The sequence below is a fragment of the Ranitomeya imitator genome, chromosome 5 (assembly GCF_032444005.1).
Source record: "Ranitomeya imitator isolate aRanImi1 chromosome 5, aRanImi1.pri, whole genome shotgun sequence".
Classification (NCBI taxonomy): Eukaryota; Metazoa; Chordata; class Amphibia; order Anura; family Dendrobatidae; genus Ranitomeya; species Ranitomeya imitator.
Genome location: NC_091286.1, coordinates 660,166,505 through 660,179,235, shown reverse-complemented (window position 1 = coordinate 660,179,235; position 12,731 = coordinate 660,166,505). Strand labels below are relative to the sequence as shown.

General features: G+C 49.3%; 1 protein-coding gene across 2 annotated transcripts in view; it reads left to right on the top strand.

Moving 5' to 3' along the window:
* Window positions 1-23: 23 nt before the first annotated feature.
* Window positions 24-12,731, top strand: part of ENPP4 (ectonucleotide pyrophosphatase/phosphodiesterase 4) — a 33,839-nt gene continuing 21,131 nt past the window's right edge. Inside the window, exon 1 of one of the 2 annotated variants that reach the window (XM_069728209.1) lies at window positions 24-181. The gene's annotated coding sequence lies outside the window, so the exon portion shown is untranslated. Of the gene's footprint in view, window positions 182-7,918; window positions 7,977-12,731 lie in introns of those variants that run through there. The other variant, XM_069728210.1, reaches the window with a different exon arrangement.

Below are 12,731 nucleotides of genomic sequence, written 5' to 3'. Positions count from 1 at the left end.
CCTCCCAACTGCAGGCTCCGCCCAGTGAGGTCGGCGATTATCGCAGAGTGAGGCTTTCCGCGCCGGGGGTGAGTGCACAGTACGGGCCCGGGGCCGGCAGTGGCCGCACTGAGGGGAGTCCGTCTTCGCATGTTCTCGGCTCAGCTACACTCCACAGAACGGCTTTTGCTCGGCGTCACGGGTAAGGTCACATTCCGGACCGGCCTCTCGTCAAGTGATGGTGAACCTTAAAGGGGTTTAGTTTTACTTCAATTGGACCTTTTACTACTTTTTGCATGTTACGCTGGTGGAATAGTAGCTGTAGGTTAGGAGATATGCGATAGTCCAGGTGGGATTTCCCAGAGATTTGTCTTGGGGGCGTGTACTTCTACCTCTGCCTGAGGTGGACCAATCATAAGTCAGTGATAACACACAGGAGCAAAAGAACACCCCTCCAAAGTAGACCTGTGTGACCCATGGAATGACAGACCCTGGGTGGCAGGGTGGGGGCCAGTACAGCAGAGCCGTCAGGGTGGGGGGCAGTACAGCAGAGCGGTCAGGGTGGGGGGCAGTACAGCAGAGCCGTCAGGGTGGGGGCCAGTACAGCAGAGCGGTCAGGGTGGGGGGCAGTACAGCAGAGCGGTCAGGGTGGGGGGCAGTACAGCAGAGCGGTCAGGGTGGGGGGCCAGTACAGCAGAGCGGTCAGGGTGGGGGCCAGTACAGCAGAGCCGTCAGGGTGGGGGGCAGTACAGCAGAGCGGTCAGGGTGGGGGGCAGTACAGCAGAGCGGTCAGGGTGTGGGCCAGTACAGCAGAGCGGTCAGGGTGGGGGGCAGTACAGCAGAGCGGTCAGGGTGGGGGCCAGTACAGCAGAGCGGTCAGGGTGGGGGCCAGTACAGCAGAGCGGTCAGGGTGTGGGCCAGTACAGCAGAGCGGTCAGGGTGGGGGCCAGTACAGCAGAGCGGTCAGGGTGGGGGCCAGTACAGCAGAGCGGTCAGGGTGGGGGCCAGTACAGCAGAGCGGTCAGGGTGGGGGGCAGTACAGCAGAGCGGTCAGGGTGGGGGGCAGTACAGCAGAGCCGTCAGGGTGGGGGGCAGTACAGCAGAGCGGTCAGGGTGTGGGCCAGTACAGCAGAGCGGTCAGGGTGGGGGGCAGTACAGCAGAGCGGTCAGGGTGGGGGGCAGTACAGCAGAGCGGTCAGGGTGGGGGCCAGTACAGCAGAGCCGTCAGGGTGGGGGGCAGTACAGCAGAGCGGTCAGGGTGGGGGCCAGTACAGCAGAGCGGTCAGGGTGGGGGCCAGTACAGCAGAGCGGTCAGGGTGGGGGCCAGTACAGCAGAGCCGTCAGGGTGGGGGGCCAGTACAGCAGAGCCGTCAGGGTGGGGGGCAGTACAGCAGAGCCGTCAGGGTGGGGGGCCAGTACAGCAGAGCCGTCAGGGTGGGGGGCCAGTACAGCAGAGCCGTCAGGGTGGGGGGCAGTACAGCAGAGCCGTCAGGGTGGGGGGCAGTACAGCAGAGCCGTCAGGGTGGGGGCCAGTACAGCAGAGCCATCAGAGTGGTGGCAGTGGAACAGTGCTGTCAGAGTGGGGACAGTACAGCAGAGCTGTCAGGGTTGTGGACAGTACAGCAGAGCCATCAGAGTGGTGGCAGCACATTGGGCTTTGAGGATTTGCTAGTTTCAGACTCGGATCGGAGGGTATGTATGCGTTATACATTCTCCCGGCAACAACCTGTCTAGTGAGCGAGGCCGCGCCCTGACTAGTGACGCTGCGTCCAGTGAGCATGGCTGACTAGAGAGTGCGGGGCCTCGCTCTATACAAGTGCATGGAGTGAGGCCACAGCCACCGGACTGGCTCTGGTCGGGAGTATGTATACCACATACATATCCTTCTGTCCCAGCTCAGAAACAGGCGAATCCCCAGAGCGTGGGCTGGGAGGATGCATAAGTCTACAGTCGCACAGTGTGACCGCAGACTTATCAGTGTGGACTGGACAACCTCTGCGGACGGTCAGGCCTTTTTGAGTTCCTAAGCCCAATAGTGTGCTCTTTATTTGCCGAAAGTGCCAAACTGTTGATGTGGCCACTCCTAACATTTCTGCTATCTCTCTGATTAATTTCCTTATTTTGCAGCCTAATGATGTTCTGTTCCTCTTCCGTTCAGAACTCGTTTGACCGCATGTTGTGGGTTCACAGCAACAGGTTCTACATGCAAATACTACACCTGGAATCAGCTCCAGACCTTTTATCTACTTAATTGATGATGAATTAATGAGGGAAAAGCCCATTAAAGAGCTTTTGAGCTAATTGTCCAATTACTTTGGGTACATTTGAGAGTCAGCTACATATTAAAGAGCTGTAATTCCTAAACCCTTGCTCCAATTAGCATGTGAATACCCTCAAATTAAAGCTGAGAGTCTGCACCTTAAACCCAGATTGATTATATAACTATATCTTGCTAAAATGCCAAAACTAGTGTCAAAATCCAATTATCTCTGGACCTAATTGTAAAGGTACCTTCACACACAACGATATTGTTAACGATATCGTTGCTTTTTGTGACGTAGCAACGATATCGTTAATAAAATCGTTATGTGTGACAGCGACCAACGATCAGGCCCCTGCTGGGAGATCGTTGGTCGCTGAAGAAAGTCCAGAACTTTATTTCGTCGCTGGACTCCCTGGAGACATCGCTGGATCGGCGTGTGTGACACCGATCCAGCGATGTCTTCGCTGGTAACCAGGGTAAACATCGGGTAACTAAGCGCAGGGCCGCGCTTAGTAACCCGATGTTTACCCTGGTTACCATCGTTAAAGTAAAAAAAACAAACACTAGATACTTACCTACCGCTGTCTGTCCTCCAGCGCTGTGCTCTGCACTCCTCCTGCACTGGCTGTGAGCGCCGGAAAGCAGAGCGGTGACGTCACCGCTCTGCTTTCCGGCCGCTGTGCTCACACAGACAGTACAGGAGGAGTGCAGAGCACAGCGCTGGAGGACAGACAGCGTTAGGTAAGTATGTACTGTTTGTCTTTTTTACTTTTAGGAAGGTAACCAGGGTAAACATCGGGTTACTAAGCGCTGCCCTGCGCTTAGTTACCCGATGTTTACCCTGGTTACCGGCATCGTTGGTCGCTGGAGAGCGGTCTGTGTGACAGCTCTCCAGCGACCAAACAGCGACGCTGCAGCGATCCGGATCGTTGTCGGTATCGCTGCAGCGTCGCTTAATGTGAAGGGGCCTTAACTGCGGAGAGATCGCCTGTCATTTTCACCCTCACTTTACTGGACCTTGTACCTGAATAACAACCTCATATATTTGTCAGGTGCGGCATATACCAGGTATTCAGGGAGAAGTGTATTCCAAGTGGTTTCCCGGAGGTGAAAGAATTAGGGAGTTTTATTAGGCCTTTTCTACACTTCAGTGTGTCCCGTAAGTATGGTGACCATTTTCACATGTAACGGAGACACCTACGCATGTAGACTCATTCAAGTGAATAGGTCTGTGCAGATCTCGGCACTCATTTATCCAGTAGTAGCTGTTTTATTGCAATCAAAGCGAAAATCCATAGACGTTTCATCCCATACGTGATTGTCGGGATTATTTGCCTTTCCATTTATACTTCCTCCACCAGCACCACACCGGGACACCGAGTGCCTACCACTTCTTGCTTTTTCTGATTGTGCTTCCTCGGACAGTGACATGTCCGTTTTCTAACAGCAGCACGGGCCGCAAAATGTCCCGCACACGGATGACACACAGGGATGTCATCAGTGTGACATGTACCAGCACCTGAGAAGCAACGGTACAGTTAGCGCTGTTTCCCGGTGCCGGGTGCTGAACACGGCTCTCATCATTCTCCCCTGCTCTGCCGGCGATCAGTACGAGCGAGGGAAAATGGCGAGTTATATTCATGTGATAACAGTGAGAGCAGGAGAGGATGATGGGGGGTATTCATCAACCGCCATCTGCGCTAAAAATAAATTTAAAAAACGTCATGGGTTCCACAGTATTTTTGATAACCAGACAAAACTGACAGCTGAGGGTTGCAACCCTCAGCTGTCAGCGTTGGCAATCCTGGTTATCAAGAATGGAGGGGTCCCCACACTTTAAAAAAAAAAAAAAAATTTAAAAAATCAGCATGGTTTCCCCCGTTTTTGACAACCAGCCTTGCTAAAGCAGACAGCGGGGGGCTGGTATTCTCAGGCTGGTAAGGGGCCATGGATATTGCCCACACCAGCCTAAAAATCAGAGCCCGCAGCTGCCCAGAAAAGGCACATCTAGTAGATGTGCCAATTCTGGCGCTCTACCTGGCTCTTCCCACTTGCCCTGTAGCGGTGGCAAGTGGGGTTCATATTTATGGGGTTGATGTCACCTCTGTAATGTCAGGTGACATCAAGCCCACTGCTTAGTAGTGGGGAAGCGTCTATAAGGCACCTATCCATTACTAATCCTATAGTTATATGGTCAATAAAGACACAGTCAGTATAAAGTCTTTTATTTGAAATCAAAACACAGTTTTCGTTTTTTTATGTAAAAATAACAAACACAGTTATGCTCCCCTAACGCCTATTCCACTGAATCCCTCGTTCTGTAATAAAACAAAAATAAAAAGGCAACCATATTCCTAACCTGTCCGTGGTTTTGTTCCACGCCGCAATCCATGTCTGGGAGATAGTTCGTTTTCAACCTGGACGGTGCCAAGATGTGTTTGTCCAGGCTGAGAACCACTGGTGAATGAGCTGCTGATCAAACATCTGTGGTGAACCCACTGAGCTGAACTGTGGTGAACTCAGTGACTTTTTCTCACTGTGCTGAGGTCACCGCAGTTCATCCCGGCTGGAAACGCAGCCTCAGGGACCTGCAGTAACCTTGATGACGTCACCGCTAGTCACTAACGTTGCGTTTGCAGCAGCTCATTCACCAGTGGTTCTCAGCCTGCACGGTCATGAATTACGGCGTGGGACAGAACGATGAACAGGTGAGGGATATTTTTTTTTATTTTTGTTTTATTACATGAGACGAGGACTTCAATGAAATTAGGCGAGTATAACTGTGTTTGTTGTTTTTAAATAAAAATGGATAAGTGTGTTTTGTTTTGATTTCAAATAAAAGAGTTTATTCTTGCTGTGTGTTTTATTTACCAAACAACTATAGGATTAGAAATGGATAGGTGTCTATAGACATTTCTCCATTTGTGAGCTTGATGTCACCAGACAATACAAAGGTGACATCAACCCTACAACTATTACCCCACTTGCCACCGCTACAGGGCAAGTGGGAAAAGCTAGGCAAATGGATGTGCCTTTTTTTTTCTTGGAGGGGGTGGCAATGTCCATGGCCCTTTAGTAGCCTGAGAATACAAGCCCCCAGCTGTCTGCTTTAGCAAGGCTGGTTTTAAAAAATGGGTGGGGGGGATCTCCACGCTGGTTTTTTTTTATTACTGATTTAAATAATTTTAAGAAACATTGTGGATACCCCTCTATTCTTGATAACCAGCCTTGCTAACACTGACCGCTGAGGGTTGCTGCCCCCAGTGGTAAATTTTGCCTGGTTGGTTATCATAAATACAGGGGGACCCACGCCGTGTTTATTTATTTATAGCACATGAGCGACTGATGGATACTCCCATCAGCCGCCACCTGCTGTCACTGTTATTATCAGCCACAGGTGTAAGCTGATGGGAGTAATAGTCCCATCAGTTGCCGCTTGCTGTCGCTGTTTTCAGTTGAATATAATTCTCATCATTCTCGCGCTGATTGCTGGCAGAGTCGGGTAGTGGTCTTCAGCACCCTGCCCCGGGGAACAGCGCTAACTATGCCACTGCTTCCCTGGCGCTAGTGTGTGGTACTGATGCGGCACACGGTTGCCTCAAGTATTACACACACGGACACTGATATCTCTGGTACCATTTTTCTGGTACCAGAAATATCAGGATGTGTGAAACCGGCCTTACAAGCAGTTTCCTGCTATTAGTCAGATCACTGCAGCTGCAGAATATACAGTGCCTTGCGAAAGTATTCGGCCCTCTGGAACTTTTCAACCTTTTCCCACATATCATGCTTCAAACATAAAGATACCAAATGTAAATTTTTGGTGAAGAATCAACAAGTGAAACACAGTTGTGAAGTTGAAAGAAATTTATTGGTTATTTTTAAGTTTTTGTGGAAATTCAAAAACTGAAAAGGGGGCGTGCAATATTATTCGGCCCCTTTAACTTAATACTTTGTTGCGCCACCTTTTGCTGCGATTACAGCTGCAAGTCCCTTGGGGTATGTCTATCAGTTTTGTACATCAAGAGACTGAAATTCTTGCCCATTCTTCCTTGGCAAACAGCTCGAGCTCAGTGAGGTTTGATGGAGATCGTTTGTGAACTGCGGTTTTCAGCTCTTTCCACAGATTCTCGATTGGATTGAGGTCTGGACTCTGATTCGGCCATTATAACACCTGGATACGTTTATTTGTGAACCATTCCATTGTAGATTTTGCTTTATGTTTGGGATCATTGTCTTGTTGGAAGACAAATCTCTGTCCCAGTCTCAGGTCTTTTGCAGACTCCAACAGGTTTTCTTCAAGAATGGTCCTGTATTTGGCTCCATCCATCTTACCATCAATTTTAACCATCTTCCCTGTCCCTGCTGAAGAAAAGCAGGCCCATACCATGATGCTGCCACCACCATGTTTGACAGTGGGGATGGTGTGTTCAGGGTGATCAGTTGTGTTGCCTTTACGCCAAACATATCGTTTGGCATTGTTGCCAAAAAGTTCAATTTTGGTTTCATCTGACCAGATAACCTTCTTCCACATGTTTGGGGTGTCTCCCAGGTGGCTTGTTGCAAACTTTAAACCACACTTTTTATGGATATATTTGAGAAATGGCTTTCTTCTTGCCATTCTTCCATAAAGGCCAGATTTGTGCAGTGTACGACTGATTGTTGTCCTATGGACAGACTGTCCCACCTCAGCTGTAGATCTCTGCAGTTCATCCAGAGTGATCATGGGCCTCTTGGCTGCGTCTCTGATCAGTCTTCTCCTTGTTTGAGATGAAAGTTTAGAGGGAAGGCCGGGTCTTGGTAGATTTGCAGTGGTATGATGCTCCTTCCATTTCAATATGATTGCTTGGACAGTGCTCCTTGGGATGTTTAAAGTTTTGGAAATCATTTTGTATCCAAATCCGTCTTTAAACTTCTCCACAACAGTATCACGGATCTGCCTGTTGTGTTCCTTGGTCTTCATGATGCTCTCTGTGCTTCACACAGAACCCTGAGACTATCACAGAGCAGGTGCATTTATACGGAGACTTGATTACACACAGGTGGATTATATTTATCATCATTAGGCATTTAGGACAACATTGGATCATTCAGAGATCCACAATGAGCTTCTCTGAGTTTGCTGCATTGAAAGTAAAGGGGCCGAAAAAATATTGCACGAGCCACTGTTCAGTTTTTGATTTTCCACAAAAATTTAAAATAACCAATAAATTTCATTCAACTTCACAATTGTGTTCCACTTGTTGTTGATTCTTCACCAAAAATTTAAATTTGGTATCTTTATGTTTGAAGCAGAATATGTGGGAAAAGGTTGAAAACTTCCAGGGGGCCGAATACTTTCGCAGGGCACTGTAAATGGAATTTTTTACGATTTATATCTGCATTAAATATTCTTTATTTGTGACATTTTCTCCTCCATTCACATCTTGGCTAAATTCAGAATTCCGCCGGCTTCCCTTTACCAGAGAGCAGTGCATTGTGGAAATTGTGGGGCGCATTGTTTGTACATCATATGGGCGATACTGTTCTTCCCTGCGGTATCACCACAGTCACCTTCTATATCCAGCCTCCATATTCCCCATGTCTCTGTGTAAATGCTCTGCTGACCCAGATTATTGTGGTAAAGCCTCTTCCTCTTTCATAAACCTGAGCAAACGCTATAATGAGACGTGAGTCCGGAAATAAACAGGAGGAAGTAGGTTGACAGCAGGAACGTAGCAGAGCCGTGTAACAGGTACAGTAGTATATGGTGGTGGTGTGGGCACTGCTTCCTGGTAGTCTGCACCAGATGTGCGCACATTGCATTCTGGTAGTTGGCACCTGATGTGAGCTCACTGCTTTCTTGTAGTTTTCACCAGATGTGCGCTCGTTGCTTTCTGGTAGTTGGCACCTGATGTGCTCTCGTTGCTTTCTGGTAATTTTCACCAGATGTGCGCTCATTGCTTTCTGGTAGTTGGCACCTGATGTGCTTTCACTGCTTTCTGGTAGTTGGCACCTGATGTGCGCTCGTTGCTTTCTGGTAGTTGGCACCTGATGTGCGCTCGTTGCTTTCTGGTAGTTGGCACCTGATGTGCCCTCGTTGCTTTCTGGTAGTTGGCACCTGATGTGCCCTCGTTGCTTTCTGGTAGTTGGCACCTGATGTGCCCTCGTTGCTTTCTGGTAGTTGGCACCTGATGTGCGCTCGTTGCTTTCTGGTAATTTTCACCAGATGTGCGCTCATTGCTTTCTGGTAGTTGGCACCTGATGTGCTTTCACTGCTTTCTGGTAGTCGGCACCTGATGTGCCCTCGTTGCTTTCTGGTAGTTGGCACCTGATGTGCTTTCACTGCTTTCTGGTAGTTGGCACCTGATGTGTGCTCGTTGCTTTCTGGTAGTTGGCATCTGATGTGCTTTCACTGCTTTCTGGTAGTTGGCACCTGATGTGCTGTCGCTGCTTTCTGGTAGTTGGCATCTGATGTGCTTTCACTGCTTTCTGGTAGTTGGCACCTGATGTGCTTTCACTGCTTTCTGGTAGTTGGCACCTGATGTGTGCTCGTTGCTTTCTGGTAGTTGGCACCTGATGTGCTTTCACTGCTTTCTGGTAGTTGGCACCTGATGTGCTGTCGCTGCTTTCTGGTAGTTGGCATCTGATGTGCTTTCACTGCTTTCTGGTAGTTGGCACCTGATGTGCTTTCACTGCTTTCTGGTAGTTGGCACCTGATGTGTGCTCGTTGCTTTCTGGTAGTTGGCACCTGATGTGCTTTCACTGCTTTCTGGTAGTTGGCACCTGATGTGCTGTCGCTGCTTTCTGGTAGTTGGCATCTGATGTGCTTTCACTGCTTTCTGGTAGTTGGCACCTGATGTGAGATCATTGCTTTCTGGTAGTTGGCACCTGATGTGCGCTCGTTGCTTTCTGGTAGTTGGCACCTGATGTTGGCTCGTTGCTTTCTGTTAGTTTTCACCAGATGTGCGCTCATTGCTTTCTGGTAGTTGGCACCTGATGTGCGCTCATTGCTTTCTGGTAGTTGGCACCTGATGTGCGCTCATTGCTTTCTGGTAGTTGGCACCTGATGTGCGCTCATTGCTTTCTGGTAGTTGGCACCTGATGTGCGCTCATTGCTTTCTGGTAGTTGGCACCTGATGTGCGCTCATTGCTTTCTGGTAGTTGGCACCTGATGTGCGCTCATTGCTTTCTGGTAGTTGGCACCTGATGTGCGCTCATTGCTTTCTGGTAGTTGGCACCTGATGTGCGCTCATTGCTTTCTGGTAGTTTTAACCAGATGTGCGCTCATTGCTTTCTGGTAAATGCCACCTGATGTGTTGTCACTACTTTCTGGTAGTTTTTACCTGATGTGTGTTCACTGCTTTGTGGTAGTTGGCACCTGATGTATGCTCACCGCTTTCTAACTTCTGGTGGTCACTGTGTATATCACAGACTTTTTGTACCTGGAGATGGATGGGTAGACTTTATTGCAGAGGTTGTAGGTCAGCACTTTGGAGCTGCTGGTGACAGATGACGAGGCGTGGTGCTCTCAGTGGTTTTCGGGGTGTGGTGTAAAATACATTCTGTGCGACCTCATCCAAACTTCCCATTGCATTTCATAATGATGGACCTACATTTAAAGGTTCCTTCAATGCTATTATAACATTCTCCATTCTTCTGCGAGGCCCTGGTGCCAGATTTTGGAATATGATAATACAATTTTGTAAGAACAGCAGTGAGGTCACAGCAATAATACTGTATCATCTATGAAAAAAAGGGTCCACCATTTACAATAGGTGATGTCACAGCTCACCTCCTCCTCCTGTACAATGACTGATAACCTCTATATACAGTAGATAATACAAGATCCACCATAACAATAATTGACTGTCACAGCTCACCTCCTCTTCCTGTACAATGACTGATAACACCTCTATATACAGTAGATAACACAGGATCCACCATTCACAATAGGTGATGTCACAGCTCACCTCCTCCTCCTGTACAATGACTGATAACACCTCTATATACAGTAGATAACACAGGATCCACCATTCACAATAGATGTCACAGCTCACCTCCTCCTCCTGTACAATGACTGATAACACCTCTATATACAGTAGATAACACAGGATCCACCATTCACAATAGATGTCACAGCTCACCTCCTCCTCCTGTACAATGACTGATAACACCTCTATATACAGTAGATAACACAGAATCCACCATTCACAATAGTTGATGTCACAGCTCACCTCCTGTACAATGACTGATAACACCTCTATATACAGTAGATAACACAGGATCCACCATTCACAAGATGTCACAGCTCAGCTCCTCCTCCTGTACAATGACTGATAACACCTCTATATACAGTAGATAACACAGAATCCACCATTCACAATAGTTGATGTCACAGCTCACCTCCTGTACAATGACTGATAACACCTCTATATACAGTAGATAACACAGAATCCACCATTCACAATAGTTGATGTCACAGCTCACCTCCTGTACAATGACTGATAACACCTCTATATACAGTAGATAACACAGGATCCACCATTCACAATAGATGTCACAGCTCACCTCCTCCTCCTGTACAATGACTGATAACACCTCTATATACAGTAGATAACACTTCGCAATAGGTGGTGTGGTAGATCTGTTCAATCTGCTGCACACAGAAGTAGACACAGGAACCCTGTCTCTTTAAGTCCTTCACTGGTTTATTGTAGACATACGGCATAAACCATTGAGAAGTAAAAAATAAATACAGCTCTTTAGGCAAAACAGGAAAACAAAGCAAAATTGTATAGCAGAGGTCATAGGCCTGCGGCGATCCGCCCTTTGGGGGTTAGCAAAACACACTGTTCAGTTTAGCACAGAAACGTGTCTGGAGTTAGCTTCTCCAGACACACTGAACACTGAATGCCTCAGAAGGCCGACTACTTGAATCCTAGACCACACCCTGGGGTGGAGATAAGGTGGACAACCTCTCACCCGCTCTATGGTTGTCCACAAAAACCCAGCCCTTAAAAATGGCTGCTTAACCCCTCTCAACACTTAGTGTAATGGAGCAAATCTTCTGGGTTTCAAATCCCTGAAGCCAATAGACTTAGTCACAGTGGTCACAGCTCACCTCCTCCTCCTGTCAGTCTATTGTAGACCACATCCATGTAGCTTTCTGGTCAGAACAGGTAATACTAGTCACAGCATCAGGATTACTGGACAGTGTGAAAATTGCAAGATTTATTTTTTATTTAGTTGGAAAACATTAAATATGTAAATTGTTTCTATGTTAACCCCTTCCCGACCCATGACGCCACGTAGGCGTCATGAAAGTCGGTGCCAATCCGACCCATGACGCCTATGTGGCGTCATGGAAAGATCGCGTCCCTGCAGATCGGGTGAAAGGGTTAACTCCCATTTCACCCGATCTGCAGGGACAGGGGGAGTGGTAGTTTAGCCCAGGGGGGGTGGCTTCACCCCCCCCCCGTGGCTACGATCACTCTGATTGGCTGTTGAAAGTGAAACTGCCAATCAGAGCGATTTGTAATATTTCACCTATTATAACGGGTGAAATATTACAATCCAGCCATGGCCGATGCTGCAATATCATCGGCCATGGCTGGAAATACTAATGTGCCCCCACCCCACCCCACCGATCGCTCCCCCAGGCCTCCGATCTGCCCGGTACACTGCCCCGCTCCCCTCCGTCCTGTGCTCCGCTCCCCCCGTGCTCTTGTCCGCTCACCCCCGTGCTCCAATCACCCCCCCGTGCTCCAATCACCCCCCCACCCCCGCACTCCGATCCACCCCCCGTGCTCCGTTCCACCCCCCCGTGCTCCGTTCCACCCCCCCCCCCGTGCTCCGTTCCACCCCTCCGTTCCACCTGGCTTCACCCCCCCCCCGTGGCTACGATCGCTCTGATTGGCTGTTGAAAGTGAAACTGCCAATCAGAGCGATTTGTAATATTTCACCTATTATAACGGGTGAAATATTACAATCCAGCCATGGCCGATGCTGCAATATCATCGGCCATGGCTGGAAATACTAATGTGCCCCCACCCCACCCCACCGATCGCCCCCCCAGCCCTCCGATCTGCCCGGTACACTGCCCCGCTCCCCTCCGTCCTGTGCTCCGCTCCCCCCGTGCTCTTGTCCGCTCACCCCCGTGCTCCAATCACCCCCCCGTGCTCCAATCACCCCCCCCCCGCACTCCGATCCACCCCCCCGTGCTCCGTTCCACCCCCCCGTGCTCCGTTCCACCCCCCCCCCCCCCCGTGCTCCGTTCCACCCCTCCCGCGTTCCGATCCACCACCCCCCCATGCTCCGATTCCCCCCCCCCCCCGTGCTCCTCCCCACCCCATCATACTTACCGATCCTGCCGGGGTCCGTCCGTCTTCTCCCTGGGCGCCGCCATCTTACAAAATGGCGGGCGCATGCGCAGTGTGCCCGCCGAATCTGCCGGCCGGCAGATTCGTTCAAAGTGCATTTTGATCACTGAGCTATAATCTATCCCAGT